This window comes from Synchiropus splendidus, chromosome 19, assembly GCF_027744825.2.
Source record: "Synchiropus splendidus isolate RoL2022-P1 chromosome 19, RoL_Sspl_1.0, whole genome shotgun sequence".
Taxonomy (NCBI): Eukaryota; Metazoa; Chordata; class Actinopteri; order Syngnathiformes; family Callionymidae; genus Synchiropus; species Synchiropus splendidus.
Window position 1 is genome coordinate 9,198,052 of NC_071352.1, and position 26,991 is coordinate 9,225,042.

Here is a 26,991-nt window from a genome sequence, read left to right on the forward strand (position 1 = left end):
ACCGTAGCAGTTCATTTATGGCTACGCTCAGCATGGCTACCGCCCGTGTGACGCCGTCTCCAGACTCATGTTTGCTCCCTGAACAGACTGCGGAAACATCGGCGCCACATGCTGCTGTACCTGCTAACACTCGCTCTCTGAAGCACAGTCATTTGCAGAGGCAAAACACACTCTCTCTCCCTCTCCACATAAAAGCGCCGCACTGATCCCCTTTGGGGCTCATTGTTCAAGGTTAGCGAAAACGCTGGAGTAAAGGTTACCACGTTATCCCCTTCTCATTTTTGCCCTCCTTCACTCAATTGAATTTTAACCACACTAAGCTCTTGACCAGTAAAGGTCATCTTTTTCCACCAGCCCGGAATAATGATCGCGCAAAAGAGTGACTGTTAATATGATATTACCACAGGACCGTGGCCTTTTCCCCGTGACATCACTGTACACTTCCGAACTCGACTCTTCGTGAAGCCCGAGCAGATAGCATCAGAGCGCCACTATTACCAGCTCTTGTCTCAGTTGAAAAGCCGAATATCTCCATCGTAGATAAACAGAGGAACAAGACTAAGCCCTCAGATTGCAGATGTTAAATACAGCAGAATAATGAGGAGCGTTTCATCACTCGGCTCTGTGGAAATCACCAGAGTGGAGGAGTTAAATTTAGTCCTTCATTACGCCCTGCAGAACTTGACGCTCTTCTGAAGCTGGTCGTGTTTCAATGTGATCTCAATTGTGACTTTCAAAAGGGAAAAAAAAAAGAAGTTTTTCATCACTAAACAAATGCTGCCATTGTACATTACATTGTCTTTAGTTACCAAAACATGAATTATATTAGCACCATAGACACTTATCCGTCTCATCGGAGGAAGCGCAAAGGCATTCCTTCCCAACAACTCCTGAGATCAGACCTGGGCAAACTGCGGCCCGGGTGCCATATGCGGCCGGTGTTTTTGTGGCCCTTATGAGGTCAGACTAAAACTGATATTCCTCATAGTTTCTTTGTCCTGTTTCTATTTACTAGTTCAACTGTGACTATAAGACTAAAATGTATTTTTAATTGAAAATATACCTGCCTTTTTCATCCTTATTAGTTTGGTCCATAGTTCTCTTGTGATTTATAGTGAAATAAAATGCATCTAAAATGAAATATTTTTACAGGTCTCAGGTCATAATGACTCTTCTTAACATCCTCACTTCCAGTGCATCCTGTTTAGGTCCATTTTTTTCCTTGTTACTTCAGTGGATATTGTGAATTTTTCCCATCACTGTTTGTCGTCCTCGCCGGCCTTTTCCCCTCACAACAGTCCCAGTTTTCACTGCGGCCCTGGAGGAGATTCAGTTGCCCACCCCTGCTTTAGATGGTCATGGGTTTATCCAAAAACCCTCAGCATCCTGTTCCAGCCGCTCCTGGAATGATGTTTTCAGTTTGTCATTCTTGATGCCGTCTTAACTGGGTTAACTGGGTGGTTGCTTGATATTTTATATGGTTGATGGTTAGGTCTCCTTCTCCTGCATTGATCGATCCTGTGTGCAAGCGCCACCAACCAGGCCATTCTGCTGTGCTTAAGGCACGCTTGCGCTCACATTGACTGTTGAATCCGGGCTTTTCGGTGTGAACACGCTTAATCGTGGCACGTTTGTTATGGTGCGAGCGAGCTTTGGTCTGTCGACATGCTTCCTAGTGGTTGAAATTCACCGGAATTTCTAACCAGGAAGGAGCCAGGACCTCAAGTGGCTCTCCTATCCAATCTTCTGACCACAGAGTAGGAACGTATGGTCACATTTCTTTGGCTGTCATTGGGAAATAAGTGGAGCGTCCTGAATGTCCTTCACCAGGTGAAGGATCTCAAAAAAGGTCTTGTCTGCTCAAGCCTACTCAGTTTCGCCCATGCAAAAATGTAAAAAAGGGGAAGACATTTATCACATTCTCATGCCTCTGATAGAGATGTCAGATGAAAATCATGCAACAAATGTCCGTATTGTAACTGTAGCAGCAAACATGTATTTGACAATGAAAACCACCAGTTCTGTTGCAGGCAGATTTCCATCTGTTGCCAATTCAATGTCCTATATGTGACACATCCGACTTTTACGACGTTGAACCTGCGAAGATTGACTCAATAGAATGTCTCGATGGATGTCACAGGCTTTTATTTGAATGTGAGTGGGCTGATCTGCAGCAGGTTTGTTAAGCACGGGAATATTAATCACAGAGACCCTGGCAGGGCAGCAGCACTCTGCACTGAGCCAACCTCCGGGCTGACAGGTTTGAAAAGCCTCTGGTTTCTGGGAGCATTCATGAGCTCCTTCTGACTCTCCCATGTATTAGATGGCGGCAACCATTCTGAAAGGATCGCTACCATCAATCTCTTATCTCCAGTTCATGAGCGTCCCTCTTTTGTGCTTCCCTCACATTTTCGTCTCCGTGGTGTGGCGAATTTTCCCTTTGTTGTTTTGGAATCTCTCACTGAGGCTTTGCTGTTTTCCCCGCCCTCATCGGTTCCTCGCTCTGCAGTCAAAAAGTCACAGTGAGAGATGAACAAATCAAACAGATTGGTGATGAAGAATCGGAGAGAGGAGACGCAGGCGGTCCCTCGGGCTCCTCACACCCACCCAGACAAGAATGTTGTGCCGCGGCACACGGCGGCAGAAATGATTTTCCGAACCAGTGGCGTGCGTTGGCGCCCATTTTAACGTCCATCGTGGCTAATGACTCCGAGTTGTCTCGGTGTTACCGAGCACGTCTCGCAGATGTTTGTGAGAGCTGAAGGTTTTCATCTCGCTGACTCTTATTAGCGTGCAGGCCAGCGCCTCTGCTGTCAGGTCCCAGCCACGGCTCCTTTATCTCCAGGGCTGGGGGCGGGTTTGTTTCCAGGAGGCGCCTTTTCCATCAAGAGCACTTATCGGCAAAACCAACATTTGTAAATCAGCTGGTGAAAAAAATGACTTGAGGGACAGGAGGGGATCACGCCTGGATGGGGGAACATGAGCAGAAGCTTGAGTGACCACACCGAGCTTCACTCCTCCCATTCATCCGTTTGCTCCACTCCAAACTTCTACTATCATTTTTCACTTTTTACTTCCAGTAAACGCCTGCTCCGATCAACTACCTCATTTTTTAAAAACTTGTTTTTTTCCACTCGAATGCCTCCAGGAAGAAGTTTCATTTTATTTAAGAAGACACGCACAAAGGAAATGAACAAACCAGTGACGCGGAAAGGACGAGTGTCTGGACAAGTCAGCGCAGAGTCCGTGGCAACACTCCACTGCTACTACACTAGCGCTACTCGCAAGTGGTGGCTAGTTTATACTTTCCCCGCCTCTCAAGTGGCGTTGAAAATGTAGGTCAATCCACTGGGGGGGTTAAGTCAACACAGCCGATCAAAGAGACTGAGTTATAGGTTTGGACAGCGCCATCATTGGGTCCACCAGGTGCTTCAGAGGAGTGTGAATTCAAATTTGGATGATCATGTTCCATCTTTGCACTTCAGAATAAAGTGCCATAAGAATAAACATTTTGAGATCCTGCAAAAGCTCTCCAAACTGAACTTCAAACTGAACAACATGATTCGGTGATAATGTGTGAATGAAACCCGGCTTAAATCCATTGTCCATTGACTGGCCAACGGGATCAATATCATTTTTGTAGACTGCAACGCTCTTGCATACAGTCACAGTTATGTCCCGAGGAACATCGAGGTTACATTCAGGCTTTCAGAATCCAGCTTACCTGCAGGGTGAGGATCGGGATGTGGCTAAACGCTGGGTAAGATTGTGCCGTCTAACTGGCATAACTTTGTTTTCCCAGGTAACACCATACCAGAAGGGTGGTGGTGGTCAATAAAGGGCGACTGAAGCATCCTAGTGTTGAAAGGGAATTGCCCTCCTCAATGAGATGGTGAAGAGGTATCATCCAGGTCGGTGTGGAGAAGATGGGAAAAAGGTTACAACTGAAGGCATCTTGAACAGCCTCTATCTTCTCTCAGAGACTCATCACCTCCAGGATCAAGACTTCTAAAGCTTCTTTGTGACAACAGCTATAACAGCTTTCGACCTTCAGTGGACAAGGTCGCACTTGAACACAAAGCTAGAAACTCTCTTTCACACAGTAGACTCTACCCTTTCGTTGGTTGCTATTTATATGATTCTTTTTTCTGGTCATGGCAACGTTTAACTCCTTCCATCCGCTATCTGGACAGCGTTGGCACCTTTGGTTTGCTCATTCATTTGCACGATGTTTGTCATTTATTTCCCTCTTTGTGCATGTTAATTTATTCATACACAACTCTGCGCTCATTAAATAGCTTTATCAATAAAACCGATTGATCGACTGTGCGATCGCATTAAAGCCTCCTTGGCCATTAGGGGAGTCGGTGTCGTGTTGCACCAGGCAACACTAATTTAAACAAACTCAGCGCTTCATAAATCCCGAGTAGACTGTGTTAATGAACAAACTTCGGGCAAACAGGAGGGACACTGACAGCGGATCCATATTCCGCAGCGCGTGTGTGTGTTGGATTAGCGATGGCGCATTAATCTGTGTAAACTGCAAGAGTGTGTCGACTTGCATCAGTTTGGGGAAGTCTTCAATGTCAATGTGTCGTAGACAGCAAGGAGAGACAACGCTACACAAGCTAGCCTGCTGTTGCAGTCGCACAATCCAAACACAAGATACGCAGATGCTGACTTGCATGCTGACGTGCTTACTTTGTGGCTAGTTTGTTTGGGCCGGAGGTCATTGCTCCAAATCATGTCAACGCCGCAGAAATGTCTTCCACCTTACTTCGAAAACATGAGAATAAAACTGTAGGAGCTGCAACACAGTCCACTATATTCGACTATTATATTAGTTGCCGATGAATTCATTTGCCAAAGGACACATCAAAGGACACATCAAAGGACACATCAAAGGACACGTCAAAGGACAATGCTGTTCATACCACATTTTGAGGAAATAAAATGAACATAACTATTTAAAGCATTCTACAGTACTTTTTATTTACATTTATTTATGTTGCATTTACAACACTGAACAACACAAAAAGGTCCTCCTTTCTTGAGTAGAAATGTGAAGAACTGGTACTAAATGTGTGTCTCTGTTGTCTCAAAGGTGGGATGGCTGTGTGTTTATGTAGTTTCTGTCTCCAGTATGATTTTTAAAATCACAATAATGAGCATTGTATTGCATAAGAATTATTTCTTCCTTGTCATAATTAATGTTATTATTAATAATTAAATATATATATTATATAATGGTAAATGTATTTTTATTGCCACACAAATATATAGCGGAAATACTCAGTAGAAACTCATATTTTGAACCGTGCTACTTAAGTCAAAATAAGTTTATTATCGCTAAGATGGATCAAAATAAATACCTTTAAAATATCTCTGAAAGATTAGTGCACAGATACATGCACCTTCGACTTGTTTGAAGCAAGAATCTGGCACTGGGCGCAGGAGTCTAGTGTCGTGGGGATGTTGCTTTAGTTGTCTCAGCTTCTTGCCAGAAGCGAGCAGAGAGAAGTCCATGTTGGGCGTGTGAGCTGTCCCTGACTGATGGCTCCGGTGAGACAGCGAATCCACTCCAAATCCTTGGCAGTGAGGAAAAGAAACCCAGCGATGTTCTCGGCTGTTCTCACCACCATCGTCCTCAGTTTAAAACCATGCCCACATGATCATACACAGTATGTAAATTTATATACTGCTCTGCATTGTACTGAGGGAATATATGGATGGGGAGACCTTCTTTCAGGTCAGAGGTCGAGTTAAGAGTCGAAGTCAGAAATGTTTATATTTGAAATACAACTGTGTGTAAGGAGAAGAAATGTCAGACGTTTGAGCGTGCGATCAGTCAGTGGAAGCTTCTTGACCCCACCACTCAATAGAGATCATTTCTACCCATGAATCCCAAGAGGAGAAGCATGAGACAGACTCAGGCGGAGTGATTCAGCGTTGGAGTACACTTGCCCTCCGAAACTAATCTTTTCCATTCCCTTCGAGCGGTCTGACAGTCCACACTCTGGTCTGGAATGTAAAGAAAAAGTGTATATTTCCCCTTGTAGGATGTGGATTACAGCCCACTCTGCCGCAGAGGGAGCTGCCACGCTTGTTATTCTATAATGTAGATGCAGAGGTGGCAGCTTATCACCAGCACTTCATGAATCTTTCAAGGTGGAGGTGAACTGCAGAGGCAGACGGGTTAAGTGTGTGGCAAGTTTAGTGAAGGACGGACATGATTCACCGCGTTTGAAGCGCTAACAGAGGTGGTGGATTATTTTTTTTTTTTTTTCGTCACACGCAGGGAATTACAGATATCGTGTCGCTCTGTCATCTCGGTCTTGTTACAGCTAAATGGTGGAAACCTCGTGGTCGTCCACTTAGCAGAGAAATTGAAGATTAAAATTGTATGTGTTTTGCTGCAATGAGTCGCATTGGGTGAGACGTCGCTTGTCGTCAATAATTCAGTAGGAACTGACGACAAGAATCCAGTGTCAGGCATTATTTTCTCAACATTTACTATTGATAAATGTTCTTGTTTCTGCTTGTGTTTTCCAAAGCAGCAGGCAAAAAGGCTGTGTAACCAAGTTGAGCGCGTGAGCCGATAAGTCATTAGAAAGTTGACTTTACAACTAGATTCCAGTCTTTCCGATGTTAAAAATCCAGACTGAAGTCTTGGCATCCGTCAACAGAATAGCTGTGTTATCTCACCCAAAACATCATAAGGTTCTTAAACTCTTTCCAAGGCCATGTCAGAAGCTGATGGTTCTCACTTGGGAAAGGTTGGAACGCTAAGTCCAGGTTGCTGGAGAGAATCCCAGGAAAGAGGAGTTTCAGTACCTTGGGGTCTTGTTTAACTGTATATTACTGCCAAACACACTTGCAGTTGCTAGTCTAAATTCTAGGCTCTGATTGGCTGTCCCAGACTCGCCTCATCCCTGTCCCAGCTCCAGCCCACAACAGGACATCAAACCCTGGGGTGAGTGCTCCAGCCTCGGAGGTGTGGAGAGCGAGCACCTGTGACACTCTACAACGGTCCAGTGTGGAGACAGGAAAGGTTTTACACCTCAATATGAAGAAAAAACAGTCAGTAAATGTAGCTCTGCATACAGAGGCTGCGTTATACACAATAACACAGTGCGTCATGCGTCAGCTGATCGGTCCGCGCACGTAAGGTTTTTTCCGTCTTTTTTCGGGGGCGTTCCAGTTCCGGATTTTCCTTTGAAATCTGAAGCAAAAAAATCTCGAAATTTTTGTTCAAACTCCAATTTGTTCGGAGTCTGGGATCTCCATTCCAAGTCTTGCACAGTTGTGCGCTTCAAGATCAAGGGTGCAGATTCTGGTGGTGACTCCCATGACGGACAAACCCAGCAGAGACTCAAAGGAGAACCTCTCCTCCCACCAAGAGAAGCCAACTGAGGTGGCTTGGGCATCTTACATCCAGACAAGATGGCCGACCCAAGACAGACAACTATACTGGGAGCTTAACCAAAGAAGTAAGAGGAGCCTTGTGTGAGACAGAGGTGTGTTTCCCGTTTCTTCATCTGCCCCCATGTCACAACCTTACTGAAAACTGGAGGATGCTGATGGCCAGTAGATGAATGAAAACTGTATCCTTGTGCTGGATGAGAAAGCAATGAAGTGCTGAAGGTATGAAACAGACCACCAAAACATACAACCAAGACAGTATGAATAAAATAGTTGGCTGGCACCGAAAAGCCCAAAATAGAAATGTTTTTAAATGTTCTTTGAAAATGTCTACAGAGGCTTGTAAAGTGGAGAGAAACTTGTTCCGCAGTTTTGGAGCAATGACCTGGAAAGCCCTGTCTGAGAAAGGGAAACAAGTAGAAAGCTCGGATTGGAAGCGGAGGAAGATTTAATGGATGTCGACGCAGGGACACTTCATGATGGAGAAAATGACCGGTGAAGGCCAGCTGAAACAAACACATGGCAAATGGCTTATTCAATGCAGACTCTCTGCTACGACCTTCCTTTTTTCGTCTCGTATAATACAACATTAAAGTAAATAAACGAAATGACCAGACTGAGATGAAGTAATCACAGAATAAAAAATGTCCCTATTATCAATTAGAAAACACATATATGCTTTTATTGTATAGTGCCAATGAATCGCATCATTTTTTAAGCACTGGAATTTATTTTTAGGCTATATATCAATAGTGAGAATATGGAAATGTGATTTTTCAGCCACATGTATCAGACATAAAAAATGAGGTTCATATGAAAATAAATAAATACAATAATATATATTCCTTTTTTATTAATGTATTAATTCTATTTATAAAAAAAAAGATAAATTCTTCTTCTACTTATAAAATATGAATAAAGACAATAATATAAAGATAATAATAAAATTAATTTTAAGCGAAATTAATTGTGTATATTTTGCACATCTAATTTTGTACTCCATCCAGTATTTTTTCTTTTTGTTGACGATATTTATGTTTTCATTGATCATTATTTCATTTTTGAAACAATTTTTTTTCTGTATCAAATAATATCACATAATATCTGTTCAAGTTAATGCTTCATACTTATTATTATTTATTTATTTATTTCATTTCATTTTCATTTTAGTCTTTAAATTGTCCTCACAGTTTTTTTTTTAACATGTATTTTTTCTGTGTCAGAAATGATCAGATTTACTGTACGTTGGATCCTTTACAATATACATTGTGCCTTTTCATCGTCTTAATATTATTTAATCTCTGCAATGTTCAATAATTATGTAAATAAATAAAAAATCCAAAATATTCTGCGTTTTAACTAGTGTTGTCATCAACGCCAACCGAGACCAAGACATTATCGAGACTGGAGAGTATCGAGATCGAAACAAGACAGAGATATATGGAGACCAAAAACGACACAAGACAAGACCTTCTTTTGCCAACAATGACAGTTTTCTCTGTTGGTCTCGACCGATCTTGAATATAAATCCAGAGTCCGCTCAGTCCGAGACTAAGACAAGACCGAGACTTCATGAAGCAGTGTCCCCATTTTCAGAGCCCACTAGATGGCAGTCTTTGCTCTAAAATATTTGGATTTGAACGACCAATTCAGAGAAACCATTACTACTGAGAAAAAGTGGTCTCGATACACGACCAATCTTGAGTACTACAACACTAATTTTAACTGTACAAATTGTCATGTTTCATTTCTGTTGTGCTTTTATTTTGTTATTTCCTGTGTTCCTGTGTCGTTTTCTTTTCCTTCTGTCTCCTCAGCTTCAGAGCAGCACAGCTGGATCTCACTCCACTGATTTCTACACCTGGGTTCCAGTCTGCGCTGCCAGATGGTTCACAGTAAACTCGCTCTTGACCCTATGTTCGTTCGTGCTCCTGTTATATATTTCTAAATTCCGTGCATACTTGAGCTTCTTTCTGCCGCCTCCTTAGTTGGTTCTCTTCGCTGCGTTTTCTGCTTTCTCGCTTCTCTCCATTAGATTGTGTCCTCTCGTCATTGTTATTCCTTGTGTGTGCGTGTGTGTGCGTGTGTGTTTCATTCCACCACTGAGCACTTTCTGTTTATTGGGCTTCGTGAGTTCATTTCCGAGTGTGTTTGCGTTGTCTCCATTAGTTACGCTTGATTAGAAGTCGCCTTTCTTTTCACGTTCTTCCGTCCTTGGTTCTCTGTATCAGTTCGTCTTTTGTGTTGTGTCTTGTGTAATTGTGAATAAACATTGAAAAATATATATTAAAAAAATATATATATATTTCAGTTAAACTTTGTACAAGTAACATCCGACTTACGACCGGAATCAGTTCCGACCAATCGGTCGTAAGTCAGATTGGAGGTAAGTCGAATGTCATTCAAAATAGCCGACAGAGGGTTATAGGTCCCACTGTAGTGGCAGATCTCTGTGTGAGAGTGAGATGCTGGGATACTGTGCTGCTGTAACAGTCGTACGTGTTGCTGGGCTTCTACGTGCTGCGGTGCCAGACATTGAATAAAAAATTTAAAAAGCATCTGCTGAACGTGGTCGTAAGTATGGATGGTCATAAGTCGGATGTTACTTGTATTGGACTTTTTTATGTTAATAATTCCACTATTTTCCCCTGTTTCTTCCTCAAACCAAACTGGCTTGAGGCCTTCTCAGATATACAAAAAGCAGGAAAGTAGATAGCCAGCCTCTGTCTTTATTGTTAGTGCTTGTATGCAACGCTGAATCACAGCAAACAATCAAACGCAACAACGTGTTGCCAGCCATCATTAGTGGAGCCATTATTAGAATGATAAAAAGCAGCACACTGGGGACTCCAGCAGGGAAGAGCTCTCACGTCGAGGTTTAAAAGTGCCCCATCATTAACACATCTTCACAGTTTTGTTTTTTTTTAACTGTCCCTCATACTGTGCCTCACGAAAGGAGGTCTTCAGTGAAAACCCCAGTTGAATATTGGCTTCCTGTCGGACACATCAAACCATCATTCCTAGTCAAGCTCCTCACACGCCGCTCTTTCAGCTCCAGATGAAAGCGCCGCATCGCTCTGATTGAATGCTTTGCTGCTTGAATAAACCGGCATCAGCTCTGTTTAAACTACAAGGCTGCTGTTTCAATTCGACTGAAGATTCCGGCTCCAATGAGACTTAACATCCAGCGCATGTGTTCCAGTAATTCTCTCATGAAGGAATGCTAACAACACGCGCGTGAATGCCGCAGTGCTAATGAGGGACCGTGGGTTTCAGGTTGCGCCGCTTGGAGACAGAAGGTGAGTGACAGGCCTCATGCATAGTGATGGACGACAGCTGCTCATTAACCAAAAGCCTGTCTGTCAGCCAGCAGACTGAGACAGAAGCCCGGCCCCGTGCGAACACATGCGCGTAAACATACTCCTTACTGAAGGTAAGAGCCCACGCCAGTGTACCGAAACCACACATGCATATTCTATCCCCTTCATCTGGGTCGTCTGTGGGTGTTTCCTGTTTTTCCCCTTCAACGGCATCGGCGTAGCGATTACCTGCGCGCTAACTTCACTCCCACTGGGCCGAGACCCGCACAGAATATGAAAACACCTGCCACATCAGATGAGAAATTTGAATTAAACTCTCACAAACTGGAACCCTCAGAAGTGACAGTCACTTCGCTGGAGTGAAACCCTCCACTCTGCCTCACTCGCACTTAAACAACCTTGAAGGGAAAGTTTAATTTGAATATAAAGCGAATCGTAGTTGTGCTTTGTGGGAAACGAACCGGTCCGGATTTATGTGTAAGTCGGAACTTAAGACGTGGCTTTTGTGGCGGTGAAATCTGTGTTTACTCTGGCGGCAGTGTGGACAGGACAGGAAGTCTGTGTCATACCAAAGCAAACATTAATTAAATCTGCACTGCATGACTTTGTTCCTGAGTGGGGACAGAATCCAAATCATTTTTGTGCTGTCACAAAAGTGTCTCTGCGAGGAAGCGGTAAAGAAACCCAATGAAATAGCAACATACTTCGATTTGCTTTTTTGCCATTCATTCTCATGGCATTAAGTTAGCTGCCACTAGAGATGTTCGATTCCACAGATTTCCTTTCCGATCCGATACTGAGTATCGGTGATACCGATACCAGATACTACAACCAATCATAGCTTCCTTGACTACAAGGACGAGTAACTTGTTTATTTATTTACTTTCACATCTTTAAAACCACCATAAATGTAATTCAACATGAATATAGTTAATATATTTACACTGAATATGGAGTCACAGCATCCAATTGTCACTGTTGTGCCCTCACTGACAGGTGGAAGAAAATGATCTCAAAGTAACTTTTCTTCGTGTTCCAGAATATACATTACCTCAAAATACTTAAGTATCAAAAGTATCAATATTTCGTTGTTGGAGGTATCGATATTTCAGGATCGATACGCACATCACTAGCTGCCACAACAACAACAACAAAAATGATAGGTGCATCTGCACATAAAACCTTCCCACTGGGGTCCCACAAGGGTCATTGCGAGGTCCGTTGCTGTTTTCACTGCATGCAAATTTACTTAGATGGTCATTAACGCTGATGTTTCTTCGCTTCACGTCAGTTCCCTGGACTCGCACTTGGATACGTTGCTTTGGATAAAACTGTAACGTAAAAATCTGATGGTGTTGACCGCATTGTTTGTTACTCTGCATCTGAAGTACAAGTTGTTGACTTGGCTCTATTTCAAAAAAATGTTCATTACATAACCTTGAGGTTAACAATTTATTTGACATTGAAACACACATTTTTTTGACTCGGATTCTCTTCCATGTCAAAAAGACAGCGTCGCTTTTATTCACGATCCGTACACAAAATATGCTTTGTCGCGAATGAGCATGTTTTCACTCTCGGTTGTGTCTATGTGGTTTTGTTTACTCAACTGCGACGCTGCTCACATATTACTGATGCAAGGCCGATTGAGAACACTGGACTGAGCTGATGCTTGATGTGTGAAATGCAGATATGGTTTGGAAAATGTGTTTGTGTTCCATTTTAGACCAGCAGTGAAGGAGAGGACAAAAACAAAAGACAAAAAGAAATCTTCTGAGTGAATTGTGTCTTGGTCATCGCAGCAGTAGATGCTACACCAAATCTGTCAGTGGGAGGAGGTGAAGATGGAGGCGGAACAAAGGTCAAAACAGTCAATAGATGAGGGAGGTGAAGAGAAGAGTGCAGGCAGAGCGGAGTGGATGGAAACAACTGTCAGAGGTGATCTGTGATGGAAGAGTAGCAGTGAGAGTGGACACTGGTGCCATTATGGGAGAAAGATGAAGTCATTTGGGGTGACTACAAAGGAGTTAAAAACCATTGATCAAACCCCAAATTTCACCCCCACCCATGAGCTGGTGACACACATCGGGACACCACGAGTTAAAACCCAGTTGTGGAATGTTCTTTTTCGTTTGCAATCGATGAAGAGATAGAAGCAACTACTGTGTAATTGTAGCCTCAATAAGCCGCCAAGAGCCAGATCAGAGGAGAGACGCCTCTTTCTCGGCCATCTTCTTGCCTTAAAACGCACATTTCCACACTGATTTTAAAGCATTCCCCTCTCTCCCTTTGACAGGTCTGTAGTCCCCCAATCTCTCCCCCGTGTCATCTCTTCAATCATACTCTACAAACAACTACACACTGCAAAGACACTCACACACACACACACACACCGCTCGCCGCCGATCTCGGAATGAGCCTGGGATTGATTCTAGTCACACCAGAGTGAGGCGAAATGAGCAGTCACTCTGAATAGGCAGAGTCTTCAAATAAGGCAGATATGAACGCCGGGAGGATAATTGAAGAAGTGTTTTTTACGTAAAAGAGAGAGAATGATGGAGTGGAATTGAATCTGGGAGAAAATGACGAACAAGTTGTGTCGCGGATGACTCCTGCCCGCAGCTTTGTTTGAACAAAATAGAGCATAATGAGAGTGGTCAGCGCTTTTCTGTCCGCCCAACACTGATATGTCTTTGATTTATTCACCCCCTTTCAACTTTTTTTTTTAACCGTGAATCGCCACACTTCCTCTCTTATCTCTTTATCTCATGTTCTCTTTTATCCTTCCCTCGCCATCCCATTTGTCCTGGCCGTGCCAGCTCTATACATGAAAACTGTCTCCGTTTGCAGTGGCACCCGTCACATATTCCAGGCACATCTGGACACCCCCACCGGGCATAAATCTCAAAGTGCCCATGCAGGGTCCTTAAATCAGCTCCTTGGTAATGAGAGTGGCAACAAGTGCGGGGGACCAAACATGTGTGGATGGAGCGAAAACAGATGGACAGTTATGGATAAACACACAGCGAGTGTGGGCTCAATGTAGCTTAATAAACAAAGCACATTTCAAACGTGGGTTGATGCTGGCCATTTAAAAGACTATAGTAACCATTTACTAGCTACACGTCTGTAAAATGACATAGATCTATGAATTAAACTGTTGTTTAAGGAAAGAAGAAGTGACTAAGCCAAAAGAAAATTCTGAAATTTCATGCCAAGAAACAGTGTCTTTCAGTATGTCAGAGGAACATCACTTGTCAGGTGTTTAGGACACAATGTCAGAGAGGCTAGATGGAGATGGTTTGGGCGTGTACAGAGGAGAGAGAGCCAGTACATTGGTAGGATGATGTTGAGGTTGGAACTGCCAGGCAGAAGGTGGAGAGGAAGACCAAAGAGGAGATTGATGGAGGTGGTGAAGGAAGGAGGACATGAGGTTTGTAGGTTTGAAAGAAGAGGAAGCAGAGGACAGGGTGAGATGGAGGAGGATGATCCGCTGTGGCCAAGAAGAAGGAGGAGGAGAAGAAGAAGATGTTGAGGTTGGAAATGGCAGGCAGAAGGTGGAGAGGAAGACCAAAGAGGAGATTGATGGAGGTGGTGAAGGAGGACATGAGGTTTGTAGGTTTGAGAGAAGAGGAAGCAGAGGACAGGGTGAGATGGAGGAGGATGATCTGCTGCGGCCAAGAAGAAGGAGGAGGAGAAGAAGGAGGAGGAGGAGAAGAAGAAGGAGGAGAAGAAGAAGAAGAAGATGTTGAGGTTGGAACTGCCAGGCAGAAGGTGGAGAGGAAGGCCAAAGAGGAGATTTATGGAGGTGGTGAAGGAGGACATGAGGTTTGTAGGTTTGAGAGAAGAGGAAGCAGAGGACAGGGTGAGATGGAGGAAGGTCATCTGCTGTGGCCAAGAAGAAGAAGAAGGAGAAGAAGAAGAAGAAGAAAGAGGAGGAGAGGGAGTAGGAGAAGGAGGAGGAGGAGAAGAAGAAGTCAGGAGTCAGTGTAAAACTATAAAACTGGCAATGGTATTTTTGTCTTGTGCATTGTTTTTGGTTCATTATGATGCAACTGAAACATAAGTTTCTCATTTGATTATTTTTCTTAATTGTTCGCCTTTTCCATTAACTATTTTAGGAGTATTTCTTGTCCCTTAAAATAGCCAGAAATGAAAGTAGATTTTCAAACGTATGAGACACATTTTTAAATGGAATGTGATTTAAATTAAATAAAAAACAACAAAAAAAAAACAATGTTTTCTGTGCATTTTCAAAGTGCAATTTCCTCTCAACGGTCACATTGTATAAGATGGTCTCTCCTCTGTGCTTTGGTGAAAGGGCAGCTACATGGATGGGAACCAAAAACTTGGCTTGACTTTGAAAAAAGAGACGTTTATGATCTGTTGTAGCACATTAATATGCTTTTTAGGCGGTTGATTTTTCCAGCTTGTTCAAATATGGTGCTAAAACAAAGCATTTGGATTCGCAGAAGTGTCATTTGGAGTCTGTTTGCGTTCTGCCAAGTGGACTCCTACTCACAGCGCGGGCAGAACACACTTCATCAGGAGGAAAAAATAATAAGAATTACAAAGCTCAAAACTTCTATATAAACTCATGATCACGGAGGCAATATTCAAACTCTACACAGATTGGAATGCTGTCCCAAAAATGCCTTTCTGAAGGAACAACTAGAATTAAGAAAAATCCTCCTTTGTATTTGTAAATGCAGTGATGTGGTGTTCGTGTTAGGTGCAGTGTAACATGAATGTTTAGTGGTCAGTCCATCCTCCTGCAGCGGCCGGATCGCCTGGGGTGGTGAAGCTACGCAGAGGCGTCGCCCTGACCTGAGCGGATTCAAAAGCTCTTTGTCATCAGCCCATGGTAATATTTTTAGCCCCCAGCTTGTGTTAGGGTTTGAGCTAAACATAGTTAGACTTTACTTTGAAGGAAAATATTCTGAAATAGAAAATTACCTATATAAAAAGAGCAATTTACTTGTAAATAGCTCAATTTCAGATTATTTATTTATTTATTTTTGTCCAATGGAATAGCTTTAGTAGCAAATGTTTGTGATGAAGACAGTTCTCACGTGTTTTCCCTCGACACCAGGACTGAAAGGTCAATCAGAACGAAAGATTTTGTGTCTCGTTTGGCAGTGAAAACATGCAGCAATATGGCGGCGGCTCTTCATGAATCTAATAAGAGAAGGGAGACAGGACTCTCTGGGGCATCATGGTAAACATCTAAAGGCCCCCTGCAGTGACTATAAGGAAATATCAGCCATGTCGCAGTTATATTTTGCTCCCGTCCGTCCATCTTCAGCGTTCACCTTCGCCCTATGGTGGGGTCCTTGTTTGTTTGTTTTGGTGTTGTTGTTTTTTTTTTCGCTTAACATATTGACTCACTTGTCGGCATGACAACACGTCTCCATGGCGACCTGGCGATCCTGGGTGTTTGTTGCATCAAGCCCATGCCGGGTCCCTTGGTGATGGGACAGCAGTTGCGGATCAATATTTCCCACCAAGACAGAAAGGGTTAAAACCTTCTCCTGCACAGAGATGTGATGGTAAAACCCCCGGCTTGTGTCCATGCTTGTTGACCTTATTCCAAAATCACTCCATTTCATTATATACTGACTAAAACCGCCACGCGAGTGTCACATCATTGGCTCATTCATTGATATTAGATCTCATAATACATGTGGAATTTTATTACCTGACACAACTTTTACAGCGACTTTAAGCTAGTGGGAGCCGCCTGTCAGGTATCAGTGGCTTTAAAACTCTGTGAAAATGTGACATTAAACCGTCATAAAGCAGAAGCGCACAGCATAGCAGTTTTTAAGTTTCCCTATAATTGGAGCGCTGAGAATTCCACTGACGGTTCTGTTCCTTTTCTATCCTTCTCATGCGACCTCACACATTCCATTTAATTTGTTACCTGTCAGATGTTCTGCGAGAGCGTGACTGGATCCTATACTCAAGTTCCATCCACCTATTTGACCTGCTGATATCAGGTTGGGTCGCGGGGGCAGCAGCACAGGCACAGACGCCCAGAAACTTCACCTCACCACATCCAGGCCATGAAATGTTGCCTTCTCTACGGGGCTTATACAGTCATTATACATGCATACGTCTGCTGACTGACTTTCATGGAACTGTGTCGCCTGAAATGTTTGAGAAGTTGACTTGCCCCGTATTGTTCTGGACAGTATTGTTGCCCAGCAGGACTTATTGGTTTAAAATCGCTCCATTTGTCTCTGATTGAATGTCAAAAAAAATTATTAAAAAATAAATAAAATAAAATAAAATATATATATATATAAACTAAACAAAATCCCAATATGGTATTGAGTAAGCACCAACATTTTTCACAAAATATATTAAATAATAATAATAATAATAATAAATAACACACACACACATATATATGTATATATATATATATATATATATATATATATATATATATATATATATATATATATATATATATATATATATATATATTTATATATATATATATATATATATATATATATATATATATATATATATATATATATATACACTTGGTATTGTCTGGTACTGAATGTGAAGCAAATAAAAACATCAATTCATAAACCCACATTTGTAGCATGTTGTAGCGATCGGATCAAGCATGAAGCTCTGTAATGAGCCAGAAACTCAGTATATAGTAGTGATGGTCAGCGGGGGCTTCATGAAACAGTGTCCTCATTTCCAGAGCCCAGGAGGTGGCGCTCTTGGTTTAGAAATGATGTGAGATTTCTCTGAATTGGTTGTTCAAATCCAAAGATTTGGAGCAAAGAGTGCCATCTAGTGGACTCTGAAAATGAGGACACTGTTTCATGAAGCCTCAGCAGCCCAATGCTAGCGTGTAGGTTTCTCTTCCCGGGGCAAGATGAGGACACCTACTGGCCATTTTACCTGGATGGCGGTCAAATTTCAACCCAGGAGCAGTTCAATGTGTAAATGCCAAGTGAGATGAAGCTGCCACCATAAACATGTGTATCTTGTGTTATGAGTACTCATGACTTGTTCTGAAGCATTTGTTGAAGCACAAACATTTTTTTTTCAGAATCCATTTTTGAAACTCAGCAGATAAGCCCAGACACAAATCAGAACCAACCCTCCCCAGAACCAGCAGAGAGATTCCTCAAGCTTCTCGTAAACCCCAGCCAGCGCGCGGTCACAAATCTGACCGTCCGCGTGTATAAATCCTCACCCTGTCCTTGTGCTTTCTTCCCCTCCACCTCGCTCTGGATGGCTTGTCCTCTCTCACTCCGTCTCCCAGTCGCTGGATATTGATTAGCTCCTCAGTGGACGAAGCTGGGAAAAGATAAATAAGAAGTCAGCGTCCGTGAGCGGCTCTTTCACTCTCGCAAACGTGAAGGAAGGGATAATGACCTGACAAGGCTGAGAAAATATTGCTCTTGTCACTTCTCAACAAATGACCTCACGTTTCACCGGGTCACCATCAACAGCACAATGTTTGTCTGTTGATCCAAGCGGCCATTTAAAGCAGAGGAGATCGGCGCTTCGTTGCTCAGCTGGTTTCGCTAAACAACATATTTCTTGATATCGTTTTTTTTTGTTTCACCTCCTATGATCATCTCATACTAAGTAGTAATAATTAAAACAGATCAGAACCTACTTCACCCCGAGGCAACAGTTTAACTTACAACTCTCCAGAGTCATTCAAAATAGGCTGCGTAGAATACGTCGTATTTTCTTCTGATGCGCTCTCCATAAACCTCTTAAACCTTCTCAAAAGCACCACTTTCTAAGCCGTAAAATTCCAGTTCGACTGGGTGAATATTCTGTCGTGCTTTACCACACACTGCTCCTGGAATTCTGTTGACTCATTTTTGTTTTGCCGCTTCCTATTTTGCACTTGTTCCTGGTCATTGTCCAGGTGGGAATTATGAACTACACACTTCCCGATCACAGTTTCAGCTCCTGCAGGACTGTTTTCATTGGGATTGCTTGGACACTGTTTTTCTCCGTGAGTGTAAATTTCTTTCTCACTTTTTAATTTTTTTTTTAATATTTTAATGGCCACCTCTTTGTCTGTTCTCACTCCTGAGTCTGTGGTTTTTCAATCCGTCACTTGAGCAACTTCCAGGACAAGCAGATGTTTGAAGAAATGCATCATGAAAATAATATTTATCAGTTTATTTATCAGTTTAAACAGTTAATTTCCAGGAAAACTTGTGTTTTCTCATTGACACATCATTGCTGCATCCATGTTGCAATGACGTTGCTAATAACATTTATGCTTATTCTCAGTCTTCTGGGGTCACTGTGGATGGAGCTTACACCCAGTCAGGCAGAAAACCCTGAGCATAGAATCAAGAATCGTCTCACACATCCCCACCTGTTAAAACACTCAGAGAGTGCAAACCTCCGCCTAACACAATCTCAATAACAAAGCATCCTGGTTACCGCCCAATGCTAACTAATCCTTTTCAAAAATTCCTGGATTCAAATGGTTCCTTGTCCCATTTCACATACTCCCTGAAAATGTCATTCGAATCTGTCTCTTTTTTCCAAGTTATTTTCAACACAGACGAATCAACTCTCTGCATTGTCACCTCTTCCAGCTCCCCTGTCTTCTTCTCTCAACAATACATCACAGCAGGTCGCCGCCCCACCTTCACTCTCTTCTCTATCTTGTTATTTAGGGCTCATACATACGTTACCACACAGTAAGCAGGTCCACTGAAAACATTCAAACCCGGCCACCACTGACTTTGCTAAACCGCATTTGAACTACATCCGAGAGTAGCATCCCAGGTTTGACTTGAACGCAACACCAGTAAACAGGAAAAAGAAATGAAATTGATGGATTGTCGCACACCTCTAACAAACGGCGGCGAGCGGCACACATCTGTGTGTAAAGTCATCTGTAAACACGCACATACACAGCGAGCTAAATAACTGCTGGTATCTCTTTCCTCGCTGCAAGCAGTGGTGCGCTGCCTCCCCTCAGATTTTGAAAGCTCTATCTATATCCGGAACAGCAAACTGAAAAAGCAATTTGCTTTGTCACACATAGACATGCTTCACTACACTGAATAATTGCACTGCAGAGTTGAGCTACTTTTATCTAATGAAGGCCAACGTATGCATCTGGCCATGTGTGTTTTTGTTTGTTTAAATCCCAGACATGTATCAATTTGGCCCAACATATATGAATGTTCCAGATGATTCTTCTTCTCCTGCCTCGCTGTGTCTCGCTGCGAAATATGGATTGATCAAGTCACAGTTGCATCCTGGCGGCACAGTCCACTTCCAGGTTTTGATTCAACACCACAGTGGTAAAACAGAAGCTTCTGTCCTTCGACACCGGCTCCTGAGATGTGCTGAGTCTGCACCGCTGCCGTCTCTGCGAAACTCTTCTGAGACCTGAGAGGAGCGCCGCTAAATTTGTGTGAATGAAAGGGTATATGTACGAGAAATAGCCAATCTCTCAGCGGCGTGAAGACGTGTTCTTTCTTTATGAGTGTTCTTTAAATTTCCCTTTCAACCAGCCATATTGCTTTCTCATCTCCAACTAAACCAGAATGCTTTTAGTAAAATTTAACACACACTCCAGTTGTACATTTCAAACCCTAGTTGCATCTGTTAATATGTTAGAATGAAAGAAAATAAAAATTTAAATCTGCATTCGTAACAGAAATAACAGAATAGCGATTCTATGTTTCACTAAATAATACTAAAATAATTCCAAGTCATTATTGGAAACAGATGCAGAGATCATGGCCAGTTTCCGTCACAAAACATGGGGCGATTCTAGGGTGTGGATTGGATGAAATCTGGTGCCATGCGACCATGACACAATAGTCTCCAAGGGTTTCTTTGAAATGGCTGTTCAAATCCAAACATTTTAGAGCAAAGACTGCCATCTAGTGCCCTATGAAAATGAGCACACTGTTTCAAGAAACAGTAACAGTGAACAATATTTGGATTTGAACAACCATTTCCGAGAAACCTCACATCATTTTTAAACCAAGAGTGCCACCTACTGGGCTCTGAAAATGAGCACACTGTTTCATGAAACATCATCTGCCCATCACTCACACATTAATTTAAACAGTGTCAATAAATTATGGTTCCTCTTTTAAAGAAAAAATAAATGCACCGTATGGATTTATACAGGTGCTAAGAGATGTGGGACAGAACCCCAACGCCCACCACAGCATATAGGATTATATAGCTCATATTATAGTAATGTATGTATTGGGTAAATAAGTACGTACTTCGCCATATAAAGAAGACAAGCATAAATATGGTAGTTACTACACATGAAGCCGACAAAAATTGTGTAGTGAGTTGTATTAGGTGCATTCAGACAGCTAGTCTGGAGCGGCTAGTAAAATTTTTTAAATATTAAAATTTCACCTTTGATCAAAGCATGTTGTTGCCAGTGTGAGGCGATCCTAGCTCCCTTGAGTCATGTGACATTTCTTCTTCGATAATGCAAAAGACACACTCCATGAAACAGTGTACTCTTTTGCAGAGGCCAGGAGATGGCGCTCTTGGTTTAAAAATGGTTTTAAACCTCTGAAATGGTTGTTCAAATCCAAAGATTTTCGAGGACACTGTTTCATGAAACAGTAAAACAGTGAACAATCTTTGTATTTGAACAACCATTTCCGAGAAACCTCACATCATTTTTAAATCGAGAGCACCATCTAGTGGGCTCTGGAAATAAGGACACTGTTTCATGAAGCCTCACCAGCCCATCACTACATATTTTCTACTTAAAATATATATATATTTTTAAATATTAAAGATGGAAACACACTTACTTAAGACACATATGAACGTATATTTCATGTATGGCTCTGTGGCGACCACCTAGATTCAACACAGGTTACCCAAACACCTGAGAAATGGCGTAAAACGTAGCCCATTTCCATCGTCGCAGTGAAGCAGTGGCTCCACGGTGGAGTTGTAATTAAGCAATCACGGGCAGTTTGGAGTCTTTAACTTCGTAATGAGGCTGAATGTGCGGCGTTTGCGCTCCACGGATAAGCTGTTGTAATCACTTATATCTGCTTAATTATGCAAAACCTTTCCTTCTTTTTCCGAAGCTAGCGGTGTCGCACACTTAATCCCCTCCTCTCTGTCACACTCGCTTTTTGCTCCGACGCTGTCAGAATAGCGGCGCAGGGCTGCGTTGACGTGAAGAAAAGCTGTGAGGAAACCTGGAATAATGGGAATTGTCTGCAACAATGGCTTTTCAGAAGTGCAGTTTTGAGAGATGGGTGGAAGCCAGGTGCTTTTAAAAGCGTTATAGAAGTCTGATGAGCTTTTTATTACGGTCTTCTATACCTTCCACGGCGCTGGTCAGGGACACCCACCTCTGATGGAGCAGCTCCTTGAAAATTCAGACCATAACTCGGACATACTTCTTGAATTGCCATGGGGCTTTTTATTACAGCACAAAGCCCTGGTACGAAAAAAGCTGTTGCTGCCTGCTTCCAATAAGAGAGAGTGTAGTCTTCCCCCACCTTTTCTAATGGCTCTAGCTATTTGGACGGACATACTTCAAAGCTTTCATTTTCTGCACTTTCAGAATACTTTAAGACCAGCAGCGGCTCAGGTACTGACACGGCACGCTCCTAAAAATGTGGCACTTTTGATAAACAACGCGAAGCCTGAGAAAGCCACTGTTTGAAATGCAAGAAAAACAGCCCTGGCTGTATGAAAATACATAGCGCTGCCACAGTTTCAACGGAGCAGAAAAAAAAAAATGTCAGCAACAAATAGCTGCTGGTTTCTGTTGCCGCGGGCGACATGGACTTTGGATCCCTTGTGTTTCTCCACTCCCGCATTATGCATCATCTTTTCATCCAATTAAACACAACCACGGATGACGGAGTACGACTCGAGGAGCCTCTTCGTGCTGGGGGAAAGACGAAGAAATGGAGTGAGACATGCAAGGGGGAGAAGCGGAGTGGTTCAAGGTGAATGCCACATGCGATCGCCTCTTTTCTTGCTTTTACTTTGAAAGTGAAGAAGGCCTCTTTCAGGGTGCTTCTGTGAGCGAGATCTTGTGTTTCGATGCTCAAGTGCGACCACCTGACAGATTCTCCTCACCTTGAAGTCACAGGACAAGGTTCTTTTGTGTGTCATCAGCAGCTTTTGGCTCATATTTGTAAAACAAAACTCCTGGTTTCTCTTCATTTTGGGTCTTCTTCATCACACCACCTGAGCACTTTATATTCAGAACCGTTTGCGAGAGACGAAGGGAGCGAGCTACCTACACACGTCTTCAGCATCAGCTCAGTCACAAGCCTCTAATGAATGACAAATTCATCTAATCTCACAGAAACAAGCCGCGAGTCGGAACCCATGTAACTTCAGCTCTGCTCCTCTCAACTCAGGAAACTTCAGCGGGTTGATCTTTCTTAACAACTGTCAGCGGCTTCCACGTGTAGCTCGTCGTCGTGTCATACAAGACACAAATGGAATATTAAAACGCGCTTTGTGTTGATGCTAAAACGACAGACAAGCAGCCGATAAAAGCCTTTATTCTCTGCGCCACAGATGGGGTTCCAATTTTTTTATCGTGTCGAGTGGAGCTCTGATTTAGGGAGCTGAAACGTTAATAAGCAGGAGGGAGTGACAGATAATATGAATGCGGTGGATGCCTTGTGTCTTTGCTCATTTTTGGATCGAGGTTCTCTAAGTAGCCTCACAGCAAAGTGGCCGCGGGCTACAGATTTCACTTTCTATTGAGTCATGACCCATATATCGTTCCTGTGCCATCAGTTATGCTTTATTCCAGTTACCTCATGAGTGGGAAGTTGTACCTGGGATCGATGTCACTGCTGGGTACAGTGTGTTTTGGATAGCTGAGTTGGAAAATAAGATAGTGATGTCCATGAAAGTCATTCTCTCAGGCAACTTCTTGGTCAGCGTTTGTGACTATAAATGTGTGTATAAATGTCTCCAGTGACCTTTTGTTAGTTTGGGTTAGTTCTGTTCTTCGGTTAGTTTGAACGCCCAGCTGTTTATTTCCTGTTTTATTTTGGTGGGGTAGGTCTTGTCTTCCTGTGATGACACCTGGTGTCTTGCTTCGTCCCCTGTCTCTCTTGTGTTTTTGTCTGTTGTCACGTGTGTGTGTGTCTTGTTCAGTCAAGTCTCCACGTCAAGTCAAGAAACTGTCTGGTCGAGTCACATCTAATCTATTCAACCTCCTGTTGTGAGACACATTTTCCTTCCCAATAAAAGAATGTGTTCATGATGGCAGACCAACAGGTGTGATGCCACACAAGTGTTTACAGTGCAAGCTAAAGCGTAAATCAAATTCTAGTTTGAGATCATTTGGTTTCACAGTCTTAAAGCTGAAAAGGCAAATCATGGCTCTCAAATCGTGGTGTTCAAAAGGAGCGGAATAAAGACAACATCATAGAATATCACCTGTCATGATACACTTTTATTGTGGTTTGTTTTTGTCAGCACTCCTCCTGTGTTCTCCCCTCTGTCTTCCTGAGCTTGACTTGTTCGTGGCACACACCTGGACCTGAGTGTGCGTTCAAGAGTCTGCCCACATGTTCTACTGCTCCTGTTTGCTCAGCCACATGTCTGTTCCCACCACTAGCTTCGATTTGTTCATTCATTATTCCTCCTTTTTCATGAGTTTTTGACCACCACATTGCTTCCTGCTGTATTTCACTGGGCTTTGTGCTTCACCACAATGGAGTGACCAACCATCGTGTTGTATTTTGTGTTTCTCAACTTGTTTATTGTGCTGAGAGCGAGCGAGTGGTTGACTGTTATGTGAATTGTTGTTCCCTCTGTGTGTTCAGATTCCTGTTTGCTCTCTGTTTTCAGATTCATTCCTCGGTTCTGTTCGTGTCTGCTCCCAGTCGGTATCAACCTTGGTTCTCCCCGCTTTCTTCTGGTGTGACTTTGAATATATGGACTTCCTTGCTGGTGGTTACCACTCACACTAGTGTTCTGTGAACATTGACCATTGCATTAGTATTTATATAGTCGACCTAAAATCCTCAGCTAGCTTCATATACATTGTTTTTATTGATCTATTTTCCTTTTTTCAAGATATATAAAGGCACAAATAACAAATACAGAAATTACAAATAATATACGTCCTACCAACAACAAAAAAATGAAAATAAAATGTAATTATCCCCCCCCAAAAAAATGCTTATATCAGTATTGTAAAACTGACTGAATGTCTACATGTTTATTTTATTCAGAGTGTTATTCAGTTTTTCCAATTTTCTCAATAGTTTGCATGAAGTGTATTTTTAAATTTTTTTCCCTTTTTTTCTTCAGTAAATTTGATGAACATGACTTGCACCTGGTTCTGCTGCTGGTTGGACTTTTCGATGACAAATACCTTTGCAATGATCGCATGGTTTCATTTCATTTCACAAGGTTTTGGCTTGTTTATATGTAAGTAGATTAAATACGGCGGTTGATCGAGTAATGAATCAGTTCTATTGAATGGGTCCATTTGTTCATCATAAAGGTGAAGAACCCCTGCTCTCGAGGATGGTGTTATCATGGGGGATACTATGTATTGCTGTCAGGGGGTTCGGTTGCATCTGTTTACCACAATAGTGAGGTGAAGACCTTAAAACCGTGAGTCAAAACCAGCAGAAATAAAATATGACCTCTCAGAAGTTTCACATTCTTGCAGCGTAAACGCACATCTAGCTCTCCACTGAATGATCTTTCATATTTAAACACCTAGAACTGACCTCCTTTCTGGTAGTTTTCCACGGTCATGTGTAGCTTACTGGATCACAGCCTTGCAGTATGCACCTCCTGACCCATATGGCTGGGTGACAGGCACCGCTCCACGGCCTGGTCACATCTGCATCGCATGCTCATTTCTATCTAAACAGTCTGTGGGTTTGAGTCCGACTCTGCGTCATGTGACTGACTGGCAGGAGAGCCCACTAGAAGCCCACGCTGAGACACAGCGAGAGCCCTCACACTCCACACAGGTTGGCTCTGTGGGTGTCCTTTTTTTTTTTTTTTTTTTTTTTTACCCACCAAAAGCTCTCTAAGTAAAAACCCTTATTCCTTCATTCTTTCCAGGAAGCCACGGCTATAACTCCTGCTGCATTATATTTATACAGCATGATACTTTATGGTAGCAGCGGTGATCAATAACAACCCCAAACTCTTTTATAGGATGCCTGCTGGAGCGATGGAGCACGGCTCCCTGCGCTCCAACTGCTCCGGATCTAATTGAACAACCTTCCGTGTGATGAGATCCAATCACAGCTACGGCTCACCCGCCTCATATTCACCGAATCTACGAGCAAAGAACTAATATCATCTCTCTCTCTCTCGCTCTCCTTTATTCTTGGTGCGCCTACATTCTTCTCACTTCCAGATAATGTGAAACAAATCATTCCCTGGAAATTGGGAATCCATTAAATGATAGACCTGGCAATGGTAGCTCAATACAAATAGTCCCATCACAGAGCCCGGAGGCAGTAAACACTCGCACACACAGCAGTGAAGAGAGGCTGGTTGCTGTAAGGTCCGCGGGCTTCCTTCAAAATAGCGTTGCACTGCCTCAGCTATTTCTGCTCCAAACATGCCGGCGCACTCTCTCCCTCTCTCTCTCTCTCTCTCTCTTCCTGATCAAGTCGTAAAGCATAAAATAAAACAACAAGAAGATTAATAATTGAGGACGCGCTACGGGAGTACGAAGAGCGACCGAGACATGTGGAAGCCGAGCGCAGCGGCAGAACAGGGCTCTGAAGGAATAGAATAGTGAGTACCTTAAAGAGTATATGCACATGTCTGGAGACGGCGAGTGAGAACTAATAATGCTTGAAAGGACACCCAGCAGCCCCCGGAGCTGTGTTTTCCTTCTTTCTCTTGGCCTTTCTGGGATGGAGAGAGATAAACCCCGCACATGTGACAAATGGGTCACGCTTTGTTTGTGTTTACCTCAGAAACATTCCGCTGCCCACTCGACACCCGAGTCTGTTAGCAGGCCGAGGGGATGGAGACGGATGGGAGCCACCGAAACAGGGCGCAGTTGATGCGGGGTATTTCCTCTGCCTGACCATTAAACATGCTGACACCCTCCCGCCCCCACCACCGCCGCCACCACCACCCCTCAATGTGATGACTCAACATCACTTTTACTCACCCTGGCAGCGAGAGCTCCCACTCAGCTACACCGTTGTGAGACAAAGGGATGGTACAGTAGTTGAGTCTCTCCACTGTGGGCATATACATG